The sequence below is a fragment of the Triticum dicoccoides genome, chromosome 6B (genome assembly GCF_002162155.2).
Source record: "Triticum dicoccoides isolate Atlit2015 ecotype Zavitan chromosome 6B, WEW_v2.0, whole genome shotgun sequence".
Classification (NCBI taxonomy): Eukaryota; Viridiplantae; Streptophyta; class Magnoliopsida; order Poales; family Poaceae; genus Triticum; species Triticum dicoccoides.
In genome coordinates, this window is record NC_041391.1 from 301,904,201 (window position 1) to 301,931,586 (window position 27,386).

The window sequence follows — 27,386 nt, forward strand, 5'->3', positions numbered from 1 at the left end:
AACAGTTAGTACGAGTATGCAGATCGTTTACCCAGGTTCAGGCCGCAGATATGCGTAACATCCTAGTCCTGCTTGGATGTGTGTATTTGTGTTCTTAAGGTTCTTGAACTAGCTACAATGGGCGTAACTTGTCCAAAAGTCTGAATCCTCCTCTTGGATGCCTTGGGCCTCCTTTTATAGGCAAGGGGATCGCAACAGTGGCACACAGGAGGTGGCATCGGTGTACTGTGGTTAAGCCTATCGCTAGCTATTACGGGACAAGACGCATTTAATGTGCCCCTGACGTGTCCCCTCCACTTTACCGCCGCTTTGCCCTACCTCGGCACGCGCCTGGGCCAGCGAGCCGGTCAGCGCAATGTAGGCTGGTAGGCTGCTGAGGTGGCGCGGTGGTAGGGCCTTCATGAAGATTTGCATGCCACCACGTAGGAATGCATTGAGTTGGCTGAGAAGCCCTGTGCTGATACGCAGGTGCCTACCCAGCTGGTAGGCTGGCAGCTGCATGGGAGCGGTGGCAGAAGCTTGGCAGTGCGGGTCTGGCTGTGGCCTCGCGGACGTCCTCGGAAAGGGCCTTGCCGGGGCCCCGAGAAGGGTCTTGCTGCGGCATTGCGGTCGTCCCCGGCAAGACTCCTTGTGGGTTTCCTCGACGAGGATCTCGCCGAGGTTTCGTCGTCTTCTACACTTCTGATTCAAAGTGTTCTTTGTCTTCATAAAGATCTGCATGCCACCATGGAGGCGCCTCCCGAGCCCATGTCCCAACGTGGTTGGCAGCGCTGGAGGAACTGGGGCTCAAGGGTGGCGCGCCCTGCTAGCGTCAGGTAGGATGCCCCGACAAGGGTCTCGCCGGGGGCCGTGGGGGCTGCCCCGGCAAGGACCTTGCCGGGGAAACCACTTCGCGTTCTTGCTTTTTATGCTTATGCCTTGGCGTTGCTTTGATTCTGTGTTGTGGCTCTGATTTCCTGCCTCCGTCTTGCTTAAGTGTGGTCATGGGCGTGGCTCTGACTGCCCGTGCACAAATAAGGGGTACAAAGGAGCGCCCCCACTTTAGTACACCAATAGGAGCCCCCAGGCCTGGGCCACACATAAGCACGACACGTTGTTGGACCAGGCCCAGAATGGTGCACGGGTAGGCAGGGAGGTTTTTTTTACCGCGGTAACTTCCCGTCCGCTGTGCTTCCCCATGACCCGCGTTGAATGCGTGACATGGGGGGTTGCGTGCGTGGGTGATCAAAGCACGCTTGCGTCATCTTGCGGTGAACAGTAAAGAGGCGGCTTGCGTGTCCCTTCGAGACCGCAGGGCCGCCGCTCATTTATTATCTTTACGTGGGAACCATTGCTCCACGTGTCCCATTATCCCGTCTCTCGCGCCACATATGCCACATGCACGACGTGGGGCGAATGACAGGCGTGCGGGATACGGGAAGACGTGCATGCGTGGGTCGATTTCCACGCGCCTTCAATTGGGCAGGGAGGACGGTCGACGGCCTCGCCTGCTGTCACCTTTAATGAGCCGGATTGGCCGAGAGGGGCGGCCGAGCCCCGCCCCCGTCTCTTTATAAGGAGGGGAGTGGGAGGAACGGCGCCTCTCAGTCCTTCATCATCCGCTTATCCCCATTCCTGCTCCTTCCTCTCTTCTACCATGGCGAGAGGGCGGGGTGATCCTTCATCGGTGGCGGAGCCAGCCGTTAGAGGCAGGGGGAGGGTGCGAGGTCGAGGCCGTCACGGCACTCGGGGAAGAGGAGGACGGGGCGGCGCATCGGCCTCGCCTCCGCCAGCGGCCCCTCCCCCGGTGGAGGGCCACGTCGGGGACAAACCCTACGAGTTCTTCATCAGGCTGCGCCAGCCGCCGCGCCGTCGTCTTCGCCTCCCGACCCCATTTGCACGGGAGATGGAGCTGGACCCACCGCAGGCGCTGCGGCTGCATATGAGGGGCTGTGGGAACAGTGGCACATGGGCCGACGTCGAGTTCCACGCCCCTCACGTCATGTATCTTCGCCGAGGGTGGAAGACCTTTGCCCACATCCACAGCCTGACGAAGGGGCTCACTCTCCATTTCAAATTAATGGAGAGTGGCCTCCTCTCCGTCAAGGTCTTTGGACACTTTGGGACTCGCGTAAGGTGCTGCACGGAGAGCTCCTCTGACGATGAAGACTCCTCCTCGAGCGAAAGTGATGAGGAGGACAGCGGCAGCGACGACGAGGGTAGCGGGCGGCAGGATGACGGGTCCGACTAAGCGTCAGGCGTGTTGCTCCGGGGCGATACCAGTGACCCCATCATCCATGTCGCCGGCTCCTTGAACTTCTCGGGGTCGCCTCCTTGGGCGGCCGGCGTAGGAAGGCTGGAGAAGGCGAGGAAGGCGGGTGGTGGGCCGTCAAGTCGGAGTACGAGGGCACCGACGTCTTCATAGCGTATTGACGGACCGCTGCCTCTTCTTCCATCTCTTCCTCCGGCGCCGCCACCGCCAACCCTCTTCTAGGTGACCGCCGGCATGTTCTCTTGGTGCCTTCTGCTGCTCATACCTCGCCTAGGCGCTCCTTCTGCCCTTTTGCCTTCTTGTTTCATTTCCTAAGGAGAGGGCCAAGAAAGGGATTACGGGTATCTTATCTTTTTTCAATTTGTAAGCCCATGGGACTTTTTTAGATCTAAAACCTGTAATCTCCCCATTCATGTTTACATTCCATATGAACTGTACCTGTATGGAACGTATTAATGGAAAAGGGTGCTTGCCGGGTCTTGCGTGTGCGTGTGAGCAAAGCCCATACCAAGGAACAAATCCTTGTTATTTTCAATATAAACACCACTGCCTGGCAGCAGACCTTGCCGTTCCCCCACTCGGTTCGTTCATACTCACGCCTTTGGTGGAGGTAGGGACAAAGTGGGGGTGGGCCCTACGCTTGCTTCCTTGCCGCCGTGGCTACAACCATATTCCGAACCAAGAAGCTCTTGGGTGATAGGAACAAGGGGAGCACGGCAGCCTTGGAACAAAACAAGGTCCATACGTCCCAAGTTTCATATGGAAATGCATGACAGGGGATGGGAAAACTTATCTGAATCTGCAGCCCCCGGCAACCTTGACTTGCCGTGGGTGGACCTTCGTGTCTTCAGCCTTCGGCAAGCTTGGCTTGCCGGGCCCGGAGCACCGGCTTATTCTATTACTTCCACTTGGCTTGGCGGAAACACATCATGTACCCTGCATTCCAAAGAGGATGGATAGGAACAAAATGACGCAAACTCGACCTCTATGCTAGGGGTTAGTCTCCGCTAAGCACTATCAACCCTAACCGAGGGAGAGACTCAATCTAGCATGCATGCTATAACTTAGGGCGCCAGCGCTTCGTTTATTTATGCTTAGGGTCTGCGCCTAGCTTTGTATAGAGTGTTACATGCCTTGCCGGCAAGGCTTGTACAAAAGGTGGCTTGCCAGGGGGCCCGGCAGCCACGCCTTATGGGTAAAACTTGCGAAGATGCTTGATGTTCCAGGAGTTGCTCACTGGAATGGCATCTACGGTCTCCAGGCGAACTGCGCCAGGCCTGGTGACTCGTGTTACCCGATAAAGGCCTTCCCACTTCGGCATCAACTTGTTGGAATTCTTGGCTGACTGAACATGCCGAAGAACAAGGTCGCCTTCCTCAAAGCTCCGGGCATGAACCTTGCAGCTATGGTAGCGACGCAAGGCTTGCTGGTAGCGTGCTGCTCTCACAGCCGCCCGGAGACGATCTTCCTCAAGGAACGTTGCGTCATCTTACTGCAATCGCTCTTGATCAAGCTCATCATAAGCGAGCACTCGAGGTGACCCATATATGAGTTCCGTGGGGAGAACTGCTTCTGCCCCATAGACCAGGGCAAAGGGTGTTTGGCTGGTGGCTCGATTTGGCATCGTTCTGATCGACCAAAGAACCACCGACAACTCGTCAATCTAGTGCCTTCCACTCTTGTGCAGCCTGTCAAAAGTCTTTGTTCTTAAGCCTCACAGAACTTCAGCATTTGCCCTCTCCGCTTGGTCGTTGCTTCGTGGGTGTGCCACGGAAGCAAAACAGACCTTGCTGCCGAGATGCTCGATGTACTGCATGAAGGCGTGGCTTGTGAACTGTGTGCTGTTGTCGGTGGTGATCCTGTTGGGTACACCAAAATGGCAAACTAGCCGTTTGAAGAACTTGATGGCTGACTGCGTTGTCACCTTCCTCACTGCTTCCACCTTAGGCCACTTTGTGAACTTGTCGATTGCAATGTACAAGTACTCAAAGCCATGACAGCGCGGGGAAAGGGGCCCAGTATGTCGAGCCCCCAGACCAAGAATGGCCAGGAGAGAGGGATTGTCTGCAAGACTTGAGCTGGCTGATGAAGTTTCTTCAAATGGAACTGGCACGCTTCACACTTGGTTACTAGTGCCGTCGCATCTTGGAGGGCGGTGGGCCAGAAGAAGCCTTACCGGAAAGCCTTGCCAGCAAGGGCCCTTGACCCTATGTGGGAGCCACATATGCCTCCATGTATCTCTGCCAACAGCTCCAGTCCTTCCTCCCGGGAGATGCACTTCAATTTCACCCCATTCGGACTTTTTCTGTACAAGACGTTGTCAATGAATTGGTACAGATCGGACCGGCGGGCTACTCTCTCTGCCTCTTCCTGCTCCTCAGGAAGCTCCCCTATTTGGAGGAATCGGACGGTGTACTGCGCCCATGCCGGAGCCTGTGGCTCGACGGCGAGGGCCAAAGGCATTTCCTCTGCCGCGGGAACAGTTGCCTCCGCGGCAAGGGCCTGGCGCCCCATCGGAGTCGGTTGTCCCACGGCAGGCTTGGCGTCCACAGCAACTCCTTCATCGTTGGCTCCAGGGAGTTCGGTGGGGAAGTACTTGCCAGGGCATAGATTCCTCTGCTTGCTCTACCCTGTCGATGGTTTGACGGATGGTTGAGTTAAGCGAAGCACAAAAGTACCTGGTTCCATAGGTAGCTTGAGGGCAGCATGCTTCGACATATAGTCGGCGACGTCATTCTCCACTTGGGGGACATGCTCCGCCTATATCGCGTCAAAGCGCTCCTCCAGTTTCCTTACTTCATCGACGTAAGCTTCCATCAGCGGGCTTTGATAATCCTTGTTGATTTTCCTGACAACAAGATGTGAATCACCTCCAATGATGAGCTTTTTGACTCCGAGGTCTGCTACGATCCTAAGACCGGCAAGCAAGCCCTTGTACTCGGCGGTGTTGTTAGTTGATATCTCCCGGGGAAAGTGCATTTGGATGACGTACTTGAGGTGATCCCCGGTGGGTGTGACAAGCAGCACACCAGCACCGGCGCCTTGCACCGAGAAAGCCCCATCAAAGTACATGATCCAGTTGCGACTCGTTTCCTTGCGGGGAGAGTGGTCTCCTATACCTATTCGTCAGGCGTCGAGGTCTATTCTGCAACGAACACCACCAAGACTCTGCTCTGAATCGTCGAGGTGCTTTTGAACCTTAAACCAAAACCTGACAGCTTCAGAGCCCATTCCACAATCCTCCCCGTTGCATCTGGGTTATGTAGTATCCGTTGCAACAGGAGGCGAGTGACAACGGCGATCTCGTGCGCTTGGAAGTAATGACGCAGCTTCCTCGAGGCCATAAGGAGGCCGAAGAGCAATTTCTGCACACCAGAGTACCTTGACCTAGCCCCCTGCAAGAGGGAGCTGACGAAGTAAACTCGATGCTGCACCATTTTCTTCTTCTGCACCACTTCACCTATTCGTGTGGGCCCTGTGGCACTGGCGTCAGCCCCTGCCGGGGACTCAGTCTTGCCGGGACCGATCCCTGCCGAGGAGGGTTCCGGCTCGCCATCCGTTGATTCTGCCGCTGCCGCTGCCTCTTTGTCGACCTCTCTCTGCGCCACCAGTGCGGCGCTAACCACCTGATTCGTTGCCGCTAGGTACAGCAGCAATGGTTCTTGTGGTTTAGGCGCAACCAGCACTGGGGTAGAGGAGAGGTATTTCTTCAAATCCTGCAGCGCTGCCTCGGCCTCTGGGGTCCACTCCATTGGGCCCGCCTTCTTCAACATCTTGAAAAAGGGAAGGGCACGCTCCAAGGATTTGGAGATGAATCTGCTCATGGCGGCAACGCAGCCAGTGAGCCGACGCACGTCTTTGATCCACTTAGGTGCCTCAATCTGCTCGATGGCCTTGATCTTATCTGGGTTTGCCTCAATCCCACGCTGCGACACAAAGAACCCGAGAAGCTTGCCGGACGGGACACCGAAGACACACTTCTCATGGTTCAACTTGAGGTTGATCTTGCGCAGGTCTGCAAATGTTTCCTCCAGATCTTGCACAAGTGCTGCCTTGTCCTTGGTTTTGACCACTATGTCATCCATATAAGCTTCCATATTTATATGTAGATGGGGCTCAAAACCAATTTGGACTACTCTTGCAAAGGTTGAGCTAGCACTCTTCAACCTAAAAGGCATCCGTAAAAAGCAATACGTACCACATGGGGTGATGAATGTTGTCTTCTCCTCGTCTTATTTTGTCATGAAGATCTGGTGGTACCCTGAGTAGGCGTCGAGGAATGATAGCAGGTCACACCCGGCCGTGGAGTCAACAATCTGGTCGATGCGTGGCAACGGGAAGGGATCCTTTGGACAAGCTTTATTGATGTCTGTGTAATCAATACACAGTCTCCACTTCCCGTTTGCCTTGCGCACCACTACCAGGTTGGCCAACCACATCGGATGGAGAACCCCCCTTACCAAGCTTGCAGCCTCTAGCTTTCTGATCTCCTCCGTGATGAACTCCTGCCTCTCCAAAGCTTGCTTCCTGACCTTCTGCTTGACGGGCCGTGCATGAGGACAGACAGCAAGATGGTGCTCAATCACTTCCCTAGGAACACTGGGGATGTCGGATCCATGCAAACACATCGACATTCGCCTGCAGGAAAGTGACGAGCTCGCTTTCCTATTTGTCATAAAGGGTGGAGGTTATGGTAAAAGCGCCCCCCCCCCGTGCCGTCCTCCTTGACGGACACCTTCTTGGTCTCTGGTGGTCCAGCTCTGGACTTCTTGCTCTTGCCGGTGGAGCCCCCTGGCATGTCCTCGACGGGAGCGCAACACCCCGAGGAGGTGCACTTGCCAGAGTGGGTGCGAGGGGTCTCGCCGGTCTTCTTTCGTCTCGGGGCTCCGTCGACAGGAGCAGGTGCCTTGGCGGCAGCTGCTGCAACTGCTTCCCGGTAGAGTTGGTTGGCGCAAATCAATGGGTCTTTCTTGTCAGAGGGGACGGTGATTATGTTCATCGATCCGGGCATCTTCAGCGTGTTGTAGGCATAGTGAGAAGCCACCATTGACTTGGCTAGTGCCGGGCAGCCGAGGATCCCATTGTAGGGAAAGGGGATCTCGGCTACATCAAAGACAATCCTCTCCGCCCTGTAGTTTAGCTTGCCTCCGAACGTCACGGGCAGCGTGACCTTTCCCTTCGGCTGGCTTCTCCCCAGATTGACCCATTGGAACGTGCCTGTCCCCTCGAGGTCTCCATCAGGGATCTACAGCCTCTTGATCACAACAGGCGAGATCAAGTTTAGACCGGCCCCGCCGTCAACTAGCATCTTCATCACCTCGAGGTTGCGGATTGTCGGTGAGACCAACAACGGAAAGCACCCGACTGCAGTAGTGCTGTCAGGGTGGTCCTCGGTGTCGAAGATGATAGGCGTGCTGGACCAATTCAGCGGCTTCCGCGCGTCGAGCGACGGCTCCACCGCTGTGATCTCACGCGCCCACTGCTTGAGCTGGCGGTGGGATGTATGGAGCGAGGCGCCACCGTCAACGCATATAGCCTATGTAGCTTTATGGAACTCGTGGTCGCCGGACTCATCATCCTGGTCATGATCATCATCTTCCTGCTTCTTGTCGCGGCCCCGGGCAGGCCTCTCCTGCCGATTATCTTTGCCGCGGCGGCCTCCTTGGCCGCCATGCTTCTTGCTGGATCCCTCGGCACCCTCTTGGCCCTTCTCCTTGTCCCGCCGCTCATACTTGGCTTTCTGCTTCTCAGCGAGCAGCTTAACTTGCCAGCAGTTCTGGAGGTCGTGGCCCTTGGTGCGGTGGATCTTGCAATACTGCTTGTCGGAGCCCCTTGGCTTGTCGGTAGCCGCCAAGGCCCGGCAAGCAACACACCCGGGAACCTCCTTGCCGGGGTCGCTTGCCTTGGCCTTCTTGGTGGCACCGGTGTCGTCGGACACCTCGATGGGAAGCACGGTCTTGCCCTTGCGCTTCCTGTTATGGCGCCGGCCCTTCTTTGTCGGGGTGGCGGTGTCATCCGTGGAGTCAGTTTCCACGCCGGCATCTTCGCTGGGGTACTTCCTCCCCTCTTCAGCTCGAGCGCACAGATCGGCCAGAACATAAAGCTCGGCCACATCCTTGACCTTGTTCATCGCCAGCTCCTCATGCTTCTTGCGGTTGCACACATTCTAATGGAATGCACTGATCATGGCGGCAGGATGAACGCCGGGAATGTTGTATTGCACTCGGCTGAACCTTTGGATGTACTTGCGCAAGTTTTCTCCTTCCTTCTAGGGGATGATATGAAAGTCGCTCGCCTGGCCATGAGCTTGGTGGTCTCCAGTGAAGGCGCCAACAAACTCATGACACAGATCCATCCCAAGAAGAAACGGAGTCCATCGGGAAGTGCATCAACCATGACATAACATTGGGCTTGAGTGCCAACGGGAAGTAATTGGCAAGCACCTTATCATCGCGAGCCCCAGCAGCTTGCATCACGATGGTGTAGATGCTGAGGAACTCCGACGGATGAGTCTTGTCGTTGTACTTCTCGCCAATGTCGAGCTTGAATGTGCGGTGAGAGGGCCACTGGAACTGCCGCAGCTCACGGGTAAAGGCCGGACAACCACCTCGTAGGGTAGGCCGTTGTAGCCTCCCGGTGCTGGGTGGTCCATGGTGGGCCCTGCCCGCCTATCCGACTGGTGGCGCGCATCACGTCGGCACTTGATGGTGGTTTGAGCATCTTCATGGGCTTGCTCCCGAAGAACTTGACGTTGATCGCGGTGGGTTCGCGGGTCGGACAACGCTATGGAGATATTGTCACGAGCATCGTCGCGATGGATCGACACACGCGGTGGCTGGTGTGGAGGAGATGAGTGCACCGTGGCCGCATCGCCTCCGACCCATCCACCGCTGGCATGAGGTGGCTCAACAGAGTGACGGCCTATGGGCCCCGCCGGTCGCAACTCATCTTTGTTGGCGATGCCGACGAGGCTCTGGACGGTGGCCGTCCATTCGTCAAGCTTCTTTGCAGCGGGAGGAGAATCGAGGAGCAGCTGCGCGCGTGCTAGGGCTTCTTCTGGTGTGGGCGGCGGCGAAAGCTACGTGGACCGCGATGCGCTTCGACTTCTAACTACGTTAGAAGGAGCTCCATCACGGCCCTTTGGCCGTCCGCCACCTCCGCCAACGCCTCGGTGCGCATGCTGGCCCTCCTCATCATGTGAATGGAGCACGTGACTCTTCCAAGGGCGGCGCCCAGGGTCACCAGCGGGACGGTGCTGCTCATCGCGCACGACCTGAGAAGAGCGCGTCGTGGGTGCCGGTGTTGGTGTCTTGGAGGTTTCCTCGGCGCTGTCTGGCAGCACGACGATGCTCCTAGAGGGCCCCGCGCCGCCTGCGGGGGGCCCAAATCCGTCTCTGGAGTTCACGACGTGTGGCTCGTCGCCTGGCGCACGAACAACACCGCTCACCAGGCCCGGAATGCCAGGGAGATGTGGATGTTCGCGGGCTGCGCCACGGGTTCTCTCCATGACTGGATCGCTACTGGTCCGCACCGGTACAGGCAGTCCGGTCCTGGATGAACCGATCGCCTTGGTCGTCTTCTCCTTGGGAGCCATGGCGACGAAGAGCTATGCCACTGGATGCAAAACCAGATGCTCACTGCTGCGCCCACTACCTGGCACACCAAAGATGTTGGTGGGAAACGACACCTATGGGATCACAAGGATCCCTACTACGGTTGCGGGGTGCAGGATGGTGAGGAGAGCAGGATCAGCAGTCAGTATGAGCACGCGGATCGTTTACCCAGGTTCGGGCCGTAGAGGTGCGTAACACCCTAGTCCTGCTTGAATGTGTGTATTTGTGTTCTTGAGGTTCTTGAACTAGCTATAATGGGTGTAACTTGTCCAAAGGTCCGAATCCTCCTCCTGGATGCTTTGGGCCTCCTTTTATAGGCAAGGTGATTGCCACAGTGGCACATAGGAGGTGGCATCGGGGTACTATGGTTAAGCCTATCGTGCTGAGTTGGCTGAGAAGCCTTGTGCTAACACGCAGGTGCCTACCCAACTAGTGGGCTGGCAGCTGCATGGGAGCGGTGGCAGAAGCTTGGCGGGTGCGGGTCTGGCTGTGGCCTCGTGGACGTCCTCGGCAAGGGCCTTGCCAGGGCCCCGGCAAGGGTCTTGCCGCGGCATTGCGGTCGTCCCCGGCAAGGGTCTTACCGGGGGTCTTGTGGGTTTCCTCGGCGAGGATCTCGCCGAGGTTTCGTCATCTTCTACTCTTCTGATTCAAAGTGTTCTTTGTCTTCACAAAGATCTGCATGCCACCATGGAGGCGCCTCCCGAGCCCATGTCCCAACGTGGTTGGCGGCGCTGGAGGAACTGGGGCTCAAGGGTGGCGCGCCCTGCTAGCGTCAGGTAGGCTGCCCCGGCAAGGACCTTGCCGGGGGAAACCACTTCGCCTTCTTGCTCTTTATGCTTATGCCTTGGCGTTTCTTTGATTCTATGTTGTGGCTCTGATTTCCTACCTCTGCCCTACTTAAGTGTGGTTGTGGGCGCGGCTCTGACTGCCCGTGCACAAATAAGGGGTACAAAGGAGTGCCCCTACTTTAGTACACCGACACTATGGTTGAGAAGGTCTCATCGTAGTCAACACCTGGAACTTGTCGAAAACCTTTCGCAACAAGTCGAGCTTTCTAGACAGTAACATTACCATCAACGTTAGTCTTCCTCTTGAAGATACATTTATTTTCTATGGCTTGCCGATCATCGGGCAATTCCACCAAAGTCCACACTTTGTTCTCATACATGGATTCCAGCTCAGATTTCATGGCCTCAAGCCATTTCACGAAATCTGGGCTCATCATCGCTTCCTCATAGTTCGTAGGTTCATCATTGTCTAGTGACATGACTTCCGGAATAGGATTACCGTTCCACTCAGGGGCGGACCGTACTCTGGTTGACCTACAAGGTTTGGTAGTAACTTGATCTGAAGTTTCATGATAATCATCATTAGCTTCTTCACGAATTGGTGTAGGAATCACTGGAACTGATTTCTGTTATGAACTACTTTCCAATTCGGGAGAAGGTACAATTACCTCATCAAGTTCTACTTTCCTCCCACTCACTTCTTTCGAGAGAAACTCCTTCTCTAGAAAGGATCCATTCTTAGCAACAAATATCTTGCCTTTAGATCTGTGATAGAAGGTGTACCCAATAGTTTCTTTTGGGTATCCTATGAAGACACATTTCTCCGATTTGGGTCCGAGCTTATCAGGTTGAAGCTTTTAACATAAGCATTGCAACCCCAAACTTTAAGAAACAAAAGCTTAGGTTTCTTGCCAAACCCAGTTCATATGGTGTCGTCTCTATGGATTTACCGGTGCCCTATTTAACATGAATGCAGTTGTCTCTAAAGCATAACCCCAAAACGTTAGCGGTAAATCAGTAAGATACATCATAGATCACATCGTATCTAATAAAGTATGGTTACGACATTTGGACACACCATTACGCTGTGGTGTTCCAGGTGGCTTGAGTTCCGAAACTATTCCACATTGTTTCAAATGAAGACCAAACTCGTAACTCAAATATTCGCCTCCACGATCAGATTGTAGAAACTTTATTTTCTTGTTACGATGATTTTCCACTTCACTTTGAAATTCTTTGAACTTTTCAAATGTTTCATACTTATGTTTCATTAAGTAGATATACCCATATATGCTCAAATCATCTGTGAAGGTCAGAAAATAACGATACCCGCTGTGAGCCTCAACACTCATCGGACCACATACATCGGTATGTATTATTTCCAAAAAGTCAGTGGCTCGCTCCATTGTTCCGGAGAACGGTGTCTTAGTCATCTTGCCCATGAGGCATGGTTGACAAGCATCAAGTGTTTCCAAAAGCCCATCAGCATGGAGTTTCTTCACGAGCTTTACACCAATATGACCTAAACGGCAGTGCCACAAATAAGTTGCACTATCATTACTAACTTTGCATCTTTTGGCTTCAATATTATGAACATGTGTATCACCACGATCGAGATTCAACAAAAATAGACCTCTCAACAAGGGTGCATGACCATAAAAGATATTACTCATATAAATAGAACAACCATTATTCTCTGATTTTAATGAATAACCATCTCGCATTAAACAAGATCTAGATATAATGTTCATGCTCAATGCTGGCACCAAATAACAATTATTCTTGGCTAAAACTAATCCCGAAGGTAGATGTGGAGGTAGCGTGCCGACGGCGATCACATCGACCTTGGAACCAATTCCGACGCGCATCGTCACCTCGTCCTTAGCCTATCTTCATTTAATCTGTAGCCCCTGTTTCGAGTTGCAAATATGAGCAACAGAACCAGTATCAAATACCCAGGCGCTACTACGAGCATTAGTAAGGTACACACCAATAACATGCATATCAAATATAACTTTCACTTTTCCATCCCTCTTATCCCCCAAATACTTGGGCAGTTCCGCTTCTAGTGACCAGTCCCTTTGCAGTAGAAGCACTCAGTTTCAGGCTTAGGTCTAGACTTGGGTTTCTTCCCGGGACTAGCAACTTGCTTGCTATTCTTCTTGAAGTTCCCCTTCTTCCCTTTGCCCTTTTTCTTGAAACTAGTGGTGTTGTTAACCATCAACACTTGATGCTCCTTCTTGATTTCTACCTCCACAGCCTTTAGCATTGCGAACAGCTCGGGAATTGTCTTTTCCATCCCTTGCATATTATAGTTCATCACGCAGCATTTATAGCTTGGTGGCAGTGATTGAAGAACCCTGTCAATGACACTATCATCAGGAAGAATAACTCCCAGCTGAGTCAAGTGGTTATGGTACCTAGACATTTTGAATATGTGTTCACAGACAGAACTATTCTCCTCCATCTTGCAGCTATAGAACATGTTGGAGACTTCATATCTCTCAACTCAGGCATTTTCTTGAAATATTAACTTCAACTCTTGGAATATCTCATATGCTCCATGACGTTCAAAACGTCTTTGAAGTCTCGATTCTAAGCCGTAAAGCATGGCACATTGAACTATCGAATAGTCATCAGATCGAGCTTGCCAGACATTCATAACATCAGCATCTGCTCCTACAGCAGGCCTTGCACCTTGCGGTGCTTCAACGACGTAATTCTTCTGTGCAGCAATGAGGATAATCCTCAAGTTACAGACCTAGTCCGTGTAGTTGTTACCATCATCTTTCAACTTAGCTTTCTCTAGGAATGCATGAAAATTCAAGGGAACGGTAGCACGGGCCATTGATTTACAATAACATAGATATGCAAAAAAATATCAGGACTAAGTTCATGATAAATTAAAGTTCAATTTATCATACTACTAAAGAACTCCCACTTAGATAGACATCCCTCTAGTCATCTAAATGATCACATGATCCATATCAACTAGACCATGTGCGATCATCATGTGAGATGGAGTAGTTTTCAATGGTGAACATCTCTATGTTGATCATATATACTATATGATTCACGTTCGACCTTTCGGTCTCAGTGTTTCGAGGCCATATCTGCATATGCTAGGCTCGCCAAGTTTAACCCGAGTATTTTGCACACACAAAACTGGCTTGCACCCATTGTATGTGAACGTAGAGCTTATCACACCCTATTATCACATGGTGTCTCGGCATGACAAACTGTAGCAACGGTGCATACTCAGCTAGAACACTTATACCTTGAAATTTAGTGAGGATCATCTTATAATGCTACCGCCGTACTAAGCAAAATAAGATGCATAAAAGATAAACATCACATGCAATCAAAATATGTGACATGATATGGCCATTATAATCTTGTGCCTTTGATCTCCATCTCCAAAGCACCGTCATGATCTCCATTGTCACTGGCTTGACACCTTGATCTCCATCGTAGCATCATTGTCGTCTTGCCAACTATTGCTTCTACGACTATCGCTACCGCTTAGTGATAAAGTAAAGCAATTACATGGCGATTGCATTTCATACAGTAAAGCGACAACCATATGGCTCCTGCCAGTTGCCGATAACTTTGTTACAAAACATGGTCATCTCATACAACAATTTATATCACATCATGTCTTGACCATATCACATCACAAAAAGCCCTGCAAAAATAAGTTAGACGTCCTCTACTTCATTGTTGCAAGTTTTACGTGGCTGCTACGGGCTTCTAGCAAGAACCGTTCTCACCTACGCATCAAAACCACAATGATTTTTCGTCAAGTGTGCTATTTTACCCTTCAACAAGGACCGGCCGTAGTCAAACTCGATTCAACTAAAGTTGGACAAATAGACACCCGCCAGCCACCTGTGTGCAAAGCACATCGGTAGAACCGGTCTCATGAACATGGTCATTTAATGTTGGTCCGGGCCGCTTCATCCAACAATACTGCCGAATAAAAGTAAGACATTGATGGTAAGCAGTATGACTATTATCGCCCACAACTCTTTGTGTTCTACTCGTGCATATCATCTACGCATAGACCTGACCCGGATGCCACTGTTGGGGAATGTAGCATGCAATTTCAAAAAATTCCTACCATCACTCAATATCTATCTAGGAGATGCATAGCAACAAGAGGGGGAGAGTGTGTCCACGTACCCTCGTAGACCGAAAGCGGAAGCATTATGTTAACCCGGTTGATGTAGTCGAACGTCTTCACGATCCAACCGATCTAGCACACGTACGACACCTCCGAGTTTAGCACATGTTCAGCTTGATGACGTCCCTTGAACTCTTGATCCAGCAGAGGGTCAAGGGAGAGTTTCGTCAGCCCGACTGTGTGATGACGGTGTTGATGATGTGATCCGCGCAGGGCTTTGCCTAAGCACTATGATGATACTATCGAAGAAGTAAACGGTGGAGGGGGGCACCGCACATGGCTAAGACAATGTTGTGACTTTGGGGTGCCTCCCTGCCCCCATATATAAAGGAGGGGGGGAGGAAGCCGGCCACCAGGGGGTGCGCAATGGAGGGGGTGGTCCTAGTAGGACTACACTCTTAGTAGGATTCGCCCCCCTCCACTTTTTCCTTTTTTCTGGACTAGCAAAGGGGGAAAGGAGAGGGAGTAGGAGAAGGAAAGGGGGGGGGGGGCGTCGCCCCCACCCCTTGTCCAATTTGGATTGGCAAGGGGGGGAACCTCCTATGGCCAGCCCTCTCTCCTCCACTAAGGCCCATGTTGGCCCATTACTCTCCCAGGGGAGTTCCAATAACCTCCCGGTACTCCAAAACTTCCCGAAACTATTCTGGTGTCCGAATGTAACCTTCCAATATATCAATCTTTACCTCTCAACCATTTCTACACTCCTCGTCATGTCCGTGATCTCATCCGGGACTCCGAACAAACTTCGGTCACCAAAACCCATAACTCATAATACAAATCATCATCGAACGTTAAGCATGCGGACCCTACGGGTTCGAGAATTGTGTAGACATGATCGAGACACATCTCCAATCAATAACCAATAGCGGAACCTGGATGCTCATATTGGTTCCTATATATTCTACGAAGATCTTTGTCGGTCAAACTGCATAACAACATACATTGTTCCCTTTGTCATCGGTATGTTACTTGCCCGAGATTCGATCGTCGGTATCTTCATACCTAGTTCAATCTCGTTACCGGCAAGTCCCTTTACTCGTTCCTTAATGCATTATCATGTAACTAACTCATTAGTCACATTGCTTGCAAGGCTTATAGTGATGAGCATTACTGAGAGGGCCCAGAGATACCTCTCCGATACACCGAGTAACAAATCCTAATCTCGACCTCTGGCAACTCAACAAACACCTTCAGAGACACCTGTAGAGCATCTTTATAATCACCCAATTATGTTGTGATGTTTGATAGCACAGACGGTATTCCTTCGGTATTCAGGAGTTGCATAATCTCATAGTCAGAGGAACATGTATAAGTCATGAAGAAAGCAATAGCAATAAAACATAACAATCTTATGCTAAGCTAACGGATGGGTCTTGTCCATCACATCATTCTTTAATGATGTGATCCCATTCATCAAATGACAACACATGTGTGTGGTTAGGAAACATAACCATCTTTGATTAACGAGCTAGTCAAGTAGAGGCATACTAGGGACACTTTGTTTTGTCTATGTATCCACACATGTACTAAGTTTTCGGTTAATACAATTCTAGCATGAATAATAAACATTTATCATGATATAAGGAAATATAAATAACAACTTTATTATTGCCTCTAGGGCATATTTCCTTCAGTCATGCTGGTGCTTCTGATTATACACAATCAATGTATTGCCTGGTTTACATACACTCTTCCTTGTGTTGAAGCTTTAGACGCCTATGAGACCCTCAGTTGCTGGTGAAATAGTTTGTCAGGCTGAAACAATCCAAAGTTGCATATTATCTATCTAGAGCAATCTGGTAATGTCCTTTAGAGAGCTAGTGTATCTATTATCTCATGTCGAATTAAGTACATTCGGATCCGAGCTTGCCTACCTAGACTGTGTGGAACATGGTCCAGAACATATCACTTGCCGCTACATAGGTGGTACCCCTTTAGTAAGTTCCTCCTTGCCGAGACGTCCATTGCCTACAACATAGTAAGATAACGACGCGATGTGTGGTGGGCATCCTGCGCCGTGGTGCAGCGCTTTGCCTCGGCGCCATAGCCTCATGGGTCCTGACAGTTTACAAACCAAGCTAATTGCTGACAGATATGTATTTTCATCAGTTAACTCAATGTTTCAAGCAAAATCTAGCATTGTTTGCTGTGTACTACATGGAGATGATACAGATTGTCTATTTCCAATGGTATTTTCATGAATAACAATGTGTTCTATACAACTAATATAATTCTCTTACATATTTATTGTGAAAGATTATAGATTATACTTGGTTAGTTTCACCTTGGTAACTGTTCTATTTTGGAAGAATCTCTTTAGTCTTCTTTTGCTGATGAAAATGGACTACATTCCTTTTTATATCAACTACAATTTTCATAAATGTATATGTTTGCTCACATCATATGGCAGGTCGCGGAAAGGATTAGAATTAGTGTAGCTCAGGAAAGTTCATGTTCTATGTTTTGAATCATCTGTTCCATGAGAATTTTGTTATTCAAGATGAAATCATTACTCTTTTTCTGCATTTGGTTCATGATGCTTGGATGTTGGAAGGCTTTAATTAACTTTCTCGAAGCTAGTACATACGGATGACGAGGTGTAAAATTGGAATGAAGAAACATGTTTAAGATTTCTACTTGGCTAAGCTCTCAAGACAAGTGAAATTGATCATATACCATTATTTGAAAGATTAACTTATTTATTGAGAGAGGCAGGGAGGGAGAGAGGGGGAAGGGGGAGGGAGAGAGAGGAGGGAGGGGTGGGGAGAGATGTATCTATGTGTGTTAAGCTGTTTTTGCTTGTTCATTTCTGGCTTAGATGTTAGTTGTCTTTAATTCATGTACAAGTAATGTACTATGATTAAACACCATTTTTCCATGTCGTGAAACCTTCTTATCAAAATTTCAAGTTTGAGTGTCTGTGGATGGTGTGGCGAGTTGAGTCGGATGCTCCATTAACAGTGACAGTGAGCTTGAAAGAAGAAGAAAAAGAAGCAACATGAGGAGGAGGAGGAGAGGAGAAGAGCGACTTACCCCAAAAAAATGAGAATAGACATTATTAAGTTGGTACAACATCCATGTCGCACAGCTGCGTCTACTTGTTACTCTGCTTTCTTATCATCAGATAAAAATAATAATGTTTTATTCTGGAACCAAAGGTCCGAGGCTACAACCCAAACTTCTTCCTCCAGGATGGATCAGGACCACATGGTCGAGGCTTGCATAAACTCTTACTCAACCGTGCGGTCGCGAATAAGATGGCAGAGGACCCAAGGTTGCTCAGTAGTGACTCTTCTTCATTGCCAAGTTCTCAAGGTGCTTTGCCTGGTCATCAGAATGGAGCTGCCGAACATGGGGAGTAGACGTTGCATGGCCAATCCAGTGGAATGTCCAAAAATCCATCAGGGGAGCAGCTCGCTGCTGGGGCTGGTGTGCGCTCTCAGTTCTCTACCCTGTCGTCTCGCTCCCTCTCGCACAACTAGGTACCTCCGCCACGTGTTAACGCCACCTGAACATTTTCTATGTTGTATGTATGCATCTTTTTGCCCGAAGAGTTGTCTGATACAGAAAAGAGCCTTTCCTTTCAGGCACCGCAAAGGAGAGTATGATACCAGGATCAACTTAGCTATGCAAGGTATGGAGATGAGCTCAAACATCATCTAGAAGCAGGTATGTATAATTCACTTGCTCTGTACTCGCAGGCATATGGGATCTGATGTTCCTGATGAAGATATTTCCCTCTTTCCATAGGCTTCTTACTAATAAGAACATGAAGAAGAGATTGCACTTTAAGAAGACAGCTTGCTGACTATTCAGTGAAGGTACCATGCATACTGCATACAGAATATTACATTACCTTTTTTACCCTCTTCGACATCCTCGGTTTTTGCTTTTCGATATGCATCCACAAAATCTAACTGGACTGTCTTGGTCTAATGTTTGGTGTTTCAAAGCCAAAATACTTAATGAGAAACATGTTTTGGAAAAGCGCATTGCATATATATATATATATATATATATATATATATATATATATATATATATATGCGAATGGTAAGTATCTTTATCTTATCAGTTTAAAATATTATCTTGTAGTAAACTAGACTAATTCTGTAACACATTGTTTCGAGGCATTTGATCGACAACAACAAGATTTGGTTGATGCTGCATCAAAAGCTTGATCCTATAGACAAGACATCATCGAAGAGAACATCCGGCTGACATATGCGTTGCAGGTAACTTTCTTCACTGTTATACTTTCTGTTAAAATTCAGAGAGGCAGTCAACATTTCAGTACCAAACTGATGTCGCACTGATGTGCTTGATTCAACCTTATAGTGCGTACGGAACCACAAAACACGCCCACCATGAAGAGTTGGTTAGATCACGAGATAGTATTCTTCACCATACTAAAAATGTTGTCTGCGTTCTGGATATGGGGGTATCCAGACTTGCATGCCTGCGGCCCACCACGTGGCTCCATCAACGGCCTGGTACGGCCCAACTTCAGCATCAACAACTCAAGACGCTCGCGAGGGGCCAAGCCTCACGAGGCAGACGACACCAAGACCCCCGAGGGAATCGGCCTCTTCAGGCTGGCTCCTGAGGGGCGGAGATTTTTATGCAAGGTGCACCTCATGAGGCTCAGCTGATGTGAGCCTGAAGGAAATATGCCCTAGAGGCAATAATAAAGTTATTATTTATTTCCTTATATCATGATAAATGTTTATTATTCATGCTAGAATTGTATTAACCGGAAACACAATACATGTGTGAATACATAGACAAACATAGTGTCACTGGTATGCCTCTATTTGACTAGCTCGTTGAATCAAAGATGGTTAAGCTTCCTAGCCATAAACATGAGTTGTCATTTGATTAACGGGATCACATCATTAGGAGAATGATGTGATTTACATGACCCATTCTGTTAGCTTAGCACTTGAACGTTTAGTATGTTGCTATTGCTTTCTTCATGACTTATACATGTTCCTACAACTATGAGATTATGCAACTCCCGTTTACCGGAGGAACACTTTGTGTGCTACCAAACATCACAACGTAACTGGGTGATTATAAAGGAGCTCTAAAGGTGTCTCCAAAGGTACATGTTGAGTTGGCGTATTTCGAGATTAGGTTTTGTCACTCCGATTGTCAGAGAGGTATCTCTGGGCCCTCTCGGTAATGCACATCACTACAAGCCTTGCAAGCAATGTAGCTAAGGAGTTAGTTACGGAATGATGCATTACGTAACAAGTAAAGAGTCTTGCCGGTAACGAGATTGAACTAGGTATTGGATACCGACGATCGAATCTCGGGCAAAGTAACATACCGATGACAAAAGGAACAACGTATGCTGTTATACGGTTTGACCGATAAAGATCTTCTTAGAATATGTAGGAGCCAATTTGAGCATCCAGGTTCCGCTATTGGTTATTAACCGGAAACGTGTCTCGGTCAAGTCTACATAGTTCTCGAACCCGTAGGGTCCGCACGGTTAAGGTTTCGATGACAGTTATATTATGAGTTTATGAGTTTTGATGTACCGAAGGAGTTTGGAGTCCCGTATGAGATCAGGTACATGACGAGGAGCCTCGAAATGGTCGAGACGTAAAGATCGATATATTGGACTACTATATTCGGACTTCGGAAAGGTTCCGAGTGACTCGGGTATTTTCGGGGGTACCGGAGAGTTACGGGAATACGAGGAAGAAGCAATGGGCCTCATGGGCCAAGTGGTGGAAGAGAGGAGGAGGGCGCGCGGTCCCCCTAGCCCAAACCGAATTGGACTAGGGGGTCGGGCCCCCTTTCCTCTTTTTCCTTCCCCTCTTTCCTTCTCCTTCTCTCCCTTTCCTTCCCCCTTCTCCTAGTCCAACAAGGAAGGACGGAGTCCTACTCCCGGTGCGAGTAGGACTCCCCATGGCGCGCCCCTCCTAGGGCCGGCCTCCTCCTCCCTTGCTCCTTTTATATACGGGGGCAGGGGGCACCTCTAGAGACACAAGTTGATCTTCGTGATCGTTCCTTAGCCGTGTGCGGTGCCCCCCTCCACCATATTCCACCTCGGTCATATCGTTGCGATGCTTAGGCGAAGCCCTGTGTCGGTAGAACATCATCATCGTCACCACGCCGTCGTGTTGGCGGAACTCATCCCCGACACCCTGCTGGATCGGAGTCCGGGGATCGTCATCGAGCTGAACGTGTGCTGAACTCGGAGGTGCCGTACATTCGGTACTTGGATCAGTCGGATCGGAAGATGTACGACTACATCAACCGCGTTGTTCTAACGCTTCCGCTTTCGGTCTACGAGGGTACGTGGACAACACTCTCCCCTCTCGTTGCTATGCATCACCATGATCCTTGCGTGTGCGTATGATTTTTTTTGAAATTACTATGTTCCCCAACAATGGCATCCGAGCCTGGTTTTATGCGTAGATGTCATATGCACGAGTAGAACATAAGTGAGTTGTGGGCGATACAAGTCATACTTCTTACCAGCATTTCATACTTTGGTTCAGCAGTATTATGAGATGAAGCGTCCCGGACCGACATTACGCGTATGCTTACGCGAGACTGGTTTCACCGCTACGAGCACTCATTGCTTAAAGGTGACTGGCGGGTGTCTGTCTCTCTCACTTTAGTTGAACCGAGTGTGGCTACGCCCGGTCCTTGCGAAGGTTAAAACATCACTAACTTGACGAACTATCGTTGTGGTTTTGATGCGTAGGTAAGAACGGTTCCTGCTCAGCCCGTAGCAGCCACATAAAATTTGCAACAACAAAGTAGAGGACGTCTAACTTGTTTTTGCAGGGCATGTTGTGATGTGATATGGTCAAGACGTGATGCTATATTTTATTGTATGAGATGGTCATGTTTTGTAACCGAAGTTATCGGCAACTTGCAGGAGCCATATGGTTGTCGCTTTATTGTATGAAATGCAAACGCTCTGTAATTGCTTTACTTTATCACTAAGCGGTAGCGATATTCGTAGAAGCAATAAACGGCGTAAACGACAATGATGCTACGATGGAGATCAAGGTGTCGCGCCAGTGACGATGGTGATCACGACGGTGCTTCAGAGATGGAGATCACAAGCACAAGATGATGATGGTCATATCATATCACTTATATTGACTGCATGTGATGTTTATCCTTTATGCATCTTATCTTGCTTTGATTGACGGTAGCATTATAAGATAATCTCTCACTAATTATCAAGAAGTGTTCTCCCTGAGTATGCACCATTGCGAAAGTTCTTCGTGCTGAGACACCACGTGATGATCGCGTCTGATAGGCTCTACGTTCAAATACAACGGGTGCAAAACAGTTGCACACGCGGAATACTCAGGTTAAACTTGACGAGCCTAGCATATACAGATATGGCCTCAGAACACGGAGACTGAAAGGTCGAATGTGAATCATATAGTAGATATGATCAACATAGTGATGTTCACCATTGAAAACTACTCCAGCTCACGTGATGATCGGACATGGTTTAGTTGATTTGGATCACGTGATCACTTAGATGACTAGAGAGATGTCTGTCTAAGTGTGAGTTCTTAAGTAATATGATTAATTGAACTTAAATTTATCATGAACTTAGTCCTGGTAGTATTTTGCAAATTATGTTGTAGATCAATAGCTCACATTGTTGCTTTCATATGTTTATTTTGATATGTTCCTAGAGAAAACTGTGTTGAAAGATGTTAGTAGCAATGATGCAGATTGGATCCGTGATCTGAGGTTTATCCTCATTGCTGCACAGAAGAATTATGTCCTTGATGCACCGCTAGGTGACAAACCTATTGCAGGAGCAGATGCAGACGTTATGAACGTTTGTCTAGCTCAAAATGATGACTACTTGATAGTTTAGTGCACCATGCTTAAATGGCTTAGAATCGGGACTTCAAAGACGTTTGGAACGTCATGGACCATATGAGATGTTCCAGGAATTGAAGTTAAATATTTCAAGCAAATACCCGAGTTGAGAGATATGAAGTCTCCAACAAGTTCTATAGCTAAAAGATGGAGGAGAATCGCTCAACTAGTGATCATGTGCTCAGATTGTCTGGGTACTTCAATCGCTTGAATCAAGTGGGAGTTAATCTTCCAGATAAGATAGTGATTGACAGAATTCTCTAGTCACCATCACTAAGTTACTAGAACTTCGTGATGACCTATAGTATGCAAGGGATGACGAAAACGATTCCCGAGCTCTTCGTGATGTTGAAATCAACGAAGGTAGAAATCAAGAAAGAGCATCAGGTTTTGATGATTGACAAGACCACTAGTTTCAAAAGAAGGGCAAAGGGAAAGAAAGGGAACTTCAAGTAGAATGACAAGCAAGTTGTCACTCCTGCGAAGAAGCCCAAAGCTGGACCAAAGCCTGAAATTGAGTGCTTACACTGCAAAGGAAATGGTCACTGGAAGCGGAAATGCCCTGAATATTTGGTGGATAAGAAGGATGGCAAATTTAACAAGGGTATATTTGATGTGTACCTTACTGGTGTTTATAGTAGCCCCTGAGTATTTGATACTTGTTCGGTTGCTGAGATTAGTAACTCGAAACAGGAGTTACAGAATAAACAGAGACTAGTTGAAGGGGAAGTGACGATGAGTGTTGGAAGTAGTTCCAAGATTGATATGATCATCATCACACACTCCCTATATTTTCGAGATTAGCATTAAACCTAAATAAATGTTATTTGGTGTTTGCGTTGAGCATAAATATGATAAGATCATGTTTATTGCGATACGTTTATTCATCTAAGATAGAGAATAAATTGTTATTCTATTTACATGAATAAAACCTTCTATGGTCATACACCCAATGGTGATGGTTTATTGAATCTTGATCATAGTGATACACATATTCATAATGTTGATGCCAAAAGATGCAAAGTTAATAATGATAGTGCAACTTATTTGTGGCACTGCCGTTTGGGTCATATCGGTGTAAAACGCATGAAGAAACTCCATAAAGATGGATTTTCGGAATCACTTGGTTATGAATCATTTGATGCTTGCGAACCATGCCTTTTGGGCAAGATGACTAAAACTCCATTCTCCGGAACAATGGAACGAGCTACTATAACTTGTTGGAAATAATACATACCAATGTATGCGGTCCAATGAGTGTTGATGCTCGTGGCGGGTATCGTTATTTTCTGACCTTCACAGATGATTTGAGCAGATATGCGTATATCTACTTAATGAAGCACAAGTATGAAACATTTGAAAAGTTCAAAGAGTTTCAGAGTGAAGTTTCTACAATCTGATCGTAGAGAAGAATATTTGAGTTACGAGTTTGGCCTTCATTTTAAACTATGTGGAATTGTTTCACAGTTCACGCCACATGGAACACCACAGCGTAATGGTATGTCCGAACGTCGTAACCGCACTTTATTGGATATGGTGCGATCTATGATGTATCTTAGTGATTTACCACTATCATTTTGGGGTTATGCATTAGAGATAGCTGCATTCACTTTAAATAGGGCACCATCTAAATCCGTTGAGACGACACCGTATGTACTATGGTTTAGTAGTAAACCTAAGCTGTCGTTTCTTAAAGCTTGGAGTTGCGATGCTTATGTGAAAAAGGTTTCAACCTGATAAGCTCGAACCCAAATCAAAGAAGTGCGTCTTCATAGAATACCCAAAGGAAACTGTTGGGTACACCTTCTATCACAGATCCGAAGGCAAAAAAATCATTCGTTGCTAAGAATGGATCCTTTCTAGAGAAGGAGTTTCTCTCGAAAGAAGTGAGTGGGAGGAAAGTAGAGCTTGATAAGGTAATTTGTACCTTCTCCCGAATTGGAAAGTAGTTCATCACAGAAATCAGTTCCAGTGATTCCTACACCAATTAGTGAGGAAGCTAATGATGATGATCATGAATCTTCAGATCAAGTTACTACCGAACTTTGTAGATCTTCCAGATTAAGATCCGCACCAGAGTGGTACGGTAATCCTATTCTGGAAGTCATGTGACTAGACCATGATGAACCTACGAACTATGAGGAAGCGATGATGAGCCCAGATTCCGCAAAATGGTTTGAGGCCATGAAATCTGAGATGGGATCCATGTACGAGAACAAAGTGTGGATTTTGGTGGACTTGACCGATGATTGGCAAGCCATAGAAAATAAATGGATCTTCAAGAGGAAGACGGATGCTGATAGTAGTGTTACTATCTACAAAGCTAGACTTGTCGAAAAAGGTTTTTGATAAAGTTCAAGGTGTTGAATACAATGAGATTTTCTCACTCGTATCGATGCTTAAAAGTCTGTCCGAATCGTGTTAGCAATTACCACATTTTATGAAATTTGGCAAATGGATGTCAAAACTACATTCCTTAATGGATTTATTAAAGAAGAGTTGTATATGATACAACTAGAAGGTTTTGTCAATCCTAAAGGTGCTAACAAAATGTGCAAGCTCCAATGATCCATCTATGGACTGGTGCAAGCATCTCAGAGTTGGAATATACATTTTGATAAGTTGATCAAAGCATATAGTTTTATACAGACTTGCGGTGAAGCCTGTATTTACAATAAAGTGAGTGGGAGCACTACCGCCTTTCTGATAAATATATGTGAGTAACATATTGTTGATCAGAAATGATGTAGAATTTTTTTGGAAAGCATAAAGGAGTATTTGAAAGGAGTTCTTTAAAAAAAGACCTCAGTAAAGCTACATACATATTGAGCATCAAAATCTATTGAGATAGATCAAGACGCTTGATTAGTTTTTCAATAAGTACATACCTTGTCAAGATTTTGAAGTAATTCAAAATGGAACAGTCAAAGGAGTTATTTCCTGTGTTACAAGGTGTGAAGTTGAGTAAGACTCAAAGCCCGACCACGACAGTAAATAGGAAGAGAAAGATCATTCCTTATGCCTCAGCCATAGGTTCTATAAAGTATGCTATGTTATGTACCAGACCTATTGTATACCTTGCTCTGAATTGGCAAGGGAGTACAATAGTGATTTAGGAGTAGATCACTTGACATTGGTCAAGAATATCCTTAGTGAGGACTAAGGAAATATTTCTCGATTATGGAGGTGATAAAAGATCCCGTCGTAAAGAGTTACATCGGTGCAAGCTTTTACACTGATCCAGATGACTCTAAGTCTCAATCTGGATACATATTAAAAGTGGGAGCAATTAGCTGGAGTAGCTCCATGCAGAACATTGTAGACATAGAATATTTGCAAAATACATACGGCTCTGAATATGACAGACCCGTTGACTATGCTTCTCTCACGAGCAAAACATGATCACACCTTAGTACTCTTTGGGTGTTAATAACATAGCGATGTGAACTAGATATTGACTCTAGTAAACCCTTTGGGTGTTGGTCACATGACGATGTGAACTATGGGTGTTAATCATATACATATATGAATATTAGTGTTAAATCACATGGCGATGTGAACTAGATTATTGACTCTAGTGCAAGTGGGAGACTGAAGGAAATATGCCCTAGAGGCAATAATAAAGTTATTATTTATTTCCTTATATCGTGATAAATGTTTATTATTCATGCTAGAATTGTATTAACCGGAAACATAATACATGTGTGAATACATAGACAAACATAGTGTCACTGGTATGCCTCTACTTGACTAGCTCGTTGAATCAAAGATGGTTAAGTTTCCTAGCCATAGACATGAGTTGTCATTTGATTAACGGGATCACATCATTAGGAGAATGATGTGATTGACATGACCCATTCCACTAGCTTAGCACTTGATCGTTTAGTATGTTGCTATTGCTTGATTCATGACTTATACATGTTCCTACAACTATGAGATTATGCAACTCCCGTTTACCGGAGGAACACTTTGTGTGCTACCAAACGTCACAACGTAATTGGGTGTTTATAAAGGAGCTCTAAAGGTGTCTCCAAAGGTACATGTTGAGTTGGCGTATTTCGAGATTAGGTTTTGTCACTCCGATTGTCCGAGAGGTATCTCTGGGCCCTCTCGGTAATGCACATCACTACAAGCCTTGCAAGCAATGTAGCTAATGAGTTAGTTACGGAATGATGCATTACGTAACGAGTAAAGAGACTTGCCGGTAATGAGATTGAACTAGATATTGGATACCGAGGATCGAATCTCGGGCAAAGTAACATACCGATGACAAAAGGAACAACGTATGCTGTTATACGGTTTGACCGATAAAGATCTTCTTAGAATATGTAGGAGCCAATTTGAGCATCCAGGTTCCGCTATTGGTTATTAACCGGAAACGTGTCTCGGTCAAGTCTACATAGTTCTCGGACCCGTAGGGTCCGCACGGTTAAGGTTTCGATGACAGTTATATTATGAGTTTATGAGTTTTGATGTACCGAAGGAGTTTGGAGTCCCGTATGAGATCAGGTACATGACGAGGAGCCTCGAAATGGTCGAGACGTAAAGATCGATATATTGGACTACTATATTCGGACTTCGGAAAGGTTCCGAGTGACTCGGGTATTTTCGGGGGTACCGGGGACGGGAATACGAGGAAGAAGCAATGGGCCTCATGGGCCAAGTGGTGGAAGAGA

The 27,386-nt window shown here is 47.7% G+C and overlaps 1 long non-coding RNA gene across 1 annotated transcript; it reads left to right on the plus strand.

Annotated features, from left to right (window-relative positions):
* The first annotated feature begins 18,126 nt into the window (after nt 1–18,126).
* LOC119322616 lies at nt 18,127–18,814 on the plus strand. The gene is made up of 3 exons (XR_005155723.1): nt 18,127–18,317; nt 18,423–18,504; nt 18,586–18,814. It is a non-coding gene; the product is annotated as an uncharacterized LOC119322616 (long non-coding RNA).
* The last annotated feature ends 8,572 nt before the right edge of the window (nt 18,815–27,386 follow it).